The following is a 5,569-nucleotide window of genomic DNA, read 5'->3' on the forward strand; positions in this document are numbered from 1 at the left end:
AGATTTTCAATTTACTTATTGTGAACTGTAACTTTCATAACTCAGTTCTTCACCTGGTGGAGTAAAACAAGGAATATGAGATATTCCTAGAAAGCCAATGGTTGACCATAAATGGGCTATGGGGAAATAATTTATGTGAAATGTAATCCCAGGCAAAAGCAGGTAAAAAGCTGACTCAGGAACCAGTAGAGTGGCAAGGATCAGGACAAGAGACACTGATAAGAAAGAGATTATTTTAAAAAAGGTTCTATCCATTACTCATTAGAATTGGAAGATAATTGAGGAATTTGTACAATCAGAAATATGAATAAGATGGATTACAAGTTCATTAGGAACACATAAAGGACTACAACATGTGGTTTATTTGTTGAAGTGATGTGGGATAATTGATATTGAGTGAAAATCATGAGTTCTGGGAGTTTCAGTGACACCAGCTTTGGTTGGAACAAGCTGTAGAAAAACTTTCCTACTGAAGTTCAAGAAAGAAACTTCTTACAGGGAGGAAGAGGATGTTCTTCTTCTTTTTGAATAGAGTAAGCCATGCAATTTAGGTCCGTCCCTACTGGGATGAAAAACAGCCCAAAACCTGTACCTGCATCTCTGGCAGACAATTTCAAGGTGTTTGTTTCCTAGAGGACTAACCTAGAAGTTTACCATGAAATTTAGACTGAACTGGATTTTCCTTTTGAGTATTTTTCAAGGTAGTTTTGTGGAGAAGGTTGGAAAATGTGAAATATTGACTTAATGTGACTACTGACTTTAAAGCATTCTCTTTGTGTTGCAGGTGTCCAATGTGATGTGCAGCTGGTGGAATCTGGATGAGATGTGAGACAGCTTGGAGGTTCTCTGTGTCTCTCTTGCAAAGCTTCTGGATTTACCTTCAGTAGCTACTGGATGAACTGGGTCCACCAGGTTCCAGGGAAGGGACTGGAATGGGTTGCAAGAATTAGCACTGGTGGAAGCATTACACACTATGTAGATTCCGTGAAAAGTCGATTCACCATCTCCAGAGAAGATGGCAACAGCATGTTATATTTACAGATTAATACCTTTAATACCGGGGATGCAGCTCTGTATTATTGTGCAAGAGACACAGTGAGAAAAAGGATTCTGAGACCAGACAGAAACTTCCCCTGCCAGGAGGTGAGGTGCCAGTCTGTGTGGAAGGGGGTTGAGCTCATGATGCACAGAGTACAAGATACTTAGATTTAATAACAGATGTAGAGCAAACCTGAACAATTTCTATTTATGGCCTGTGGTGTTTTTCCTTCTGTCCCAGGAGAAAGAAAGTTTTCCAATAGCTAGCTATCATTCTCAATGCCTCACACTCACTCCTACCCCCATCCCATATTCGATCAGTAGTTATGTCATGTCAATTCAACTTTCATCACATGTCTGCTATGCTCTCTCTTCTCTCCTCAGGTACTGCAACCTCTCTGAAGTAGGCTCTTACCACCTCAACTTGAATCATTGTGCTAGCCTCCTGTTTGTTCTGCAAGGCTCAGTACTCTCTTCCCTCCAGTTCATACTAAATCCAGCTATCAAAATTGTCTACCCAATGTCGAGATCTCAGCATTTCCCCCAAAATTCCGGATACTTTATTACATCCCAAAAAAATATACAATCGTATTTGACTTTTAAATCATTCCATAGCATCCATACCATGGTTTCTTCCTATCTTATTCTACCTTCTTCCTTTCCATATACTCAGCAATCCAGTGACATTGACTGCTGGGGATGGAAGCTCAATTCCATGTGGACAGTCTCGGGCGGGTAAAGGTGGGAACTTCAGGATCTTGGAGTTCTCATGAGGCCCCCCAGGAAAACAGCAGGGAATCGAGGAGTGAGACCGAGCTATCTCTTGTATTTCCACCTCTTCCCGTGAGAAACGTGATGGGAGGAGCATCCCCGCCCTCGAGACTGTCCCGGATCTGGGCACACCTATTGTTATCTAACAGGCACGGTATTCAGGTGCAAACAGAGCTTAATTAGGGTCAGGAAAGCCTGAAAGCTCTTAGCTCGGGAAGGGCCCTTACAGGACAGAAGGCGCTCTTCCCTCTTTCCTCTCTTCGCTCTCCCCTTCCCCTCTCTCCCCACTTACACTTCTGCTTCCAATCTCTTACTGTAAGATCTTTGCCTCCTTGGGAGATTCCTCGCTCCCCAGGAAGAATTCCCCCCGCACATGTAACCGAGACCCTGAATAAAGCCTAACCCTTGTTCGACTCCGGAAGGTCTCTTCTCTCATACGTTTATCCGGTTTGGCCAGCCAAAGACCTGCGATAGGTGTAAGGTAAGACTCGGGTAGCCCTCAGGCCTCTAGGCCTGGCAACTGACCTCCTTGCTATTACTTTCACAAAAGGTTCCATGTCACTATTGCTTTTCTTATTAATGGCTGGAATTTTTTTTCTCCTCATCCCTGCCTAGTGGCCCATTTGTTCTCCTTCCCATCTCATCTAAAATCTTCCCCCCTTCTACTTTCCCCATCTTCTCTAATTCTAGTACCTGTGCATAGCACATAAATACATATATAAATATATATATATATGTGTGTGTGTGTGTGTGTATGTATACATATATATACACATATATACATACATATATTTACATTATATATATATATATATGGAATCATGAATATTTTTTTCATATTGTCTCTGTGAATGAGACTGACCTCCTAAAAACCAGGTACTATTTTTCGCCTTCCTTTATATCCCCAGTACTTAGCATAGCAATGTGCCTGGTATAAAATACATGCTTAATAAATAAATACTTGTTGCTAATTTGACCTTCTGTTCCTTTCCGAATGAGAGTCTCCCATTTTGCTGAGATGTGTTGAATTTGTGATTTTCATATTATATATGTGATGAGTAAATTCTCTGTCATTTTAGTATATGAAGTACGGAAATCCATAGGAATTTTATCAAGTATTCATTTTTTAAAGTATGTTTTGCAATAGCATAAATTAAGACAAATTTCTCTTAGCAAGACAACCTTCTCTTATCAGGACTGGTAATCTGAAAATAAAAAGTGTTCAGTGACTGACTCATTCTGTAACTAAACACCCAAAGCAAAAGACAGCTTTCCTTTTATAGATTTTGGTGAGTACAGAACAAAGAACAGAATAATATAGGTGACATTAAGGGCTTAAAGTCAACAGGACTGATTATATAGCTGAGTCATGGGGAACAATACGATTATCTGGAAGTTGGAAATGGGGCCTAAGAACACTCCTATCTGTGACTAACCAGTGGTAATTAATTGACTCCTCTTGCAAGTTCCAAGATAATGGCCTAGACCTATTTTGAAAGCATAACAGATATTTTTTTCACATTAAACTGCTTTAATGGTCTCAAAATTCTGTGACTGAATTTTGATCAAGTTGTTTCCATCTAAAAATTACTGATTTTAAAAACTAATAACTTAAAACTGCCACCAAACAAATAGTCCAAAAAACACTCCTTTCCTCCTGAATCTTATATGATGCATTGCAAATATTAACCAGTCTTTTATTACCAAACTTAAATGGCCAACTGAGACAAACAGTTCTGAGACCATTCTTCCACCACTGATTAAAACTTGGGTGGCAGGTGTTGTACAGAATATTCATTCAGCCTTTTGGGCCTTCTGGGCAGATTTTGTGACCTTGCCAGCTCCAGCAGCCTTCTTTTCAACTACCTTTATGACACCAACTGCAACAGCGTGCATCATATCAGGAACAGCAAAACGACCCAGAGCAGGAAAATCAGAGAAACTCTCCACACATGGGCTTGCCTGGAACCATGTGAACGATGGTGGCATTACCAGATTTCAAGAACTTAGGACCATCTTCTAGCTTCTTACCAGAACGATGATCAATCTTCTCCTTCAGGTCAGCAAACTTGCAAGCAATGTGAGCAGAGTGACAATCCGAACCAGGTACATAGCCAGGACTGATTTGGCCTGGATGGTTCAGGATAATAATCTGTGCAGTGAAACCAGCTGCTTCCATAGGTGAGTTGTTCTTGCTATCACCAGCTACAATACCATGATGCGCATCTTTGACAGACACATTCTTGACATTGAAACCAACATTAACCCTGGCAGAGCCTCACTCAAAGCTTCGTGGCGCATTCCGAAAGACTTTACTTCAGGTGTAACATTGACTGCGGTGAAGGTGACCACCATGCCTAGAACACCAGTTTCCACTCTGCCAACAGATACCATACAAATACTGTCAATCTTGTAGACATCTTGGAGGGGTAAACGAAAGCACTTGTCAGTTGGATGAGCTGGTGGCAGAATGCAATCCAAAGCTTCAAGCATTGTAGTTCCATTGGCATTGCCACCCTTACAACTGACTTTCCATCTCTTGAACCAGGGCATATTAGACTTAGGATCCAGCATGTTCACACCGTTTCAACCTGAAATTGGCACAAAAGCTACTGTATCAGGGTTGTAGCCAGTTTTCTTAATATAGGTACTGACTTCCTTGACAATTTCCTCATATCTCTTCTGACTGTAGGGGGGCTCTGTGGAATCCATTTTGTTTACACCAATAGTCAGTTGTTTTACACCTAGTGTGTAGGCCAGAAGGGCATGCTCACGGGTCTGCCCATTCCTTGAGATACCAGCTTCAAATTCACCAACACCAGTAGCAACAATTAGGACAGCACAGTCCGCCTGAGATGTGCCTGTAATCATGTTCTTGATGAAGTCTCTGTGTCCTGGAACATCAATAATGGTCACATAGTATGTACTGGTCTCAAATTTGCACAGGGAGATATCAATAGTGATACCACCCTCACATTCAGCCTTCAGTTTATCCAAGACCCAGGCATATTTAAAGGAGCCCTTTCTCTTCTCAGTAGCCTCCTTCTAGAACTTCTCAATAGTTCTCTTATCAGTTCCACCACATATGTAGATGAGGTGGTTAGTAGTGTTGGACGTGCCAGAATCTACATGTCCAATGACGACAATGTTAATGTGAATCTTTTCCTTGTCCATTTTTGTGCACTTTTAACAATGGTATTCACGACACCTGTGTTCTGGTAGCAAACCCGTTTCAAAAAAGCCAAATGAGATATTCTTGAAGGAAGGTATGGTTGTGTAAAGATAGTAGGTATAATTGTCTTATGTCAAGTCATATTTGCTCAAGATTAGCTAAATTGTTTGAGACAAGAAAAGATCAGGGGTTTGCAAAAAACTGGATTTCAAAATTTAGACCATTACAGGTCAGCTGAATTCTGAACTAAGTTCAGAGATGTAGAACCATAACCATCTAGTCAGTTATAGAACATTATCAATTAATTGTAAATAGGATCAATAAGAAATTGTTACAGGACCCATTCTAACCTCGGTATTACATGGACACAGTAATATCACATGCATAATTCATAGAATAAACATGCCTTTACATAGGGCCTAAAGAGTATCTCATTCACAAATTGTAAGCAAGTGTAAAGAAATATTTGTTGCGTTGGCTGATGTGAAGAATTTGGTTAATCAAGCTGAGAGGAATTGTTGGTCTTGAAGTATGAAAGGAAGTGACACTACATGAGGAACATCTACTGACTGACTTAACAAGAGTGTT

The 5,569-nt window shown here is 40.5% G+C and overlaps 1 pseudogene; it reads right to left on the bottom strand.

Annotated features, from left to right (window-relative positions):
- Positions 1-3,520: 3,520 nt before the first annotated feature.
- Positions 3,521-4,983, bottom strand: LOC140525511 (elongation factor 1-alpha 1-like; annotated as a pseudogene).
- Between the last annotated feature and the right edge of the window lie 586 nt (positions 4,984-5,569).

Source organism: Notamacropus eugenii, chromosome 1 (assembly GCF_028372415.1).
Source record: "Notamacropus eugenii isolate mMacEug1 chromosome 1, mMacEug1.pri_v2, whole genome shotgun sequence".
Classification (NCBI taxonomy): Eukaryota; Metazoa; Chordata; class Mammalia; order Diprotodontia; family Macropodidae; genus Notamacropus; species Notamacropus eugenii.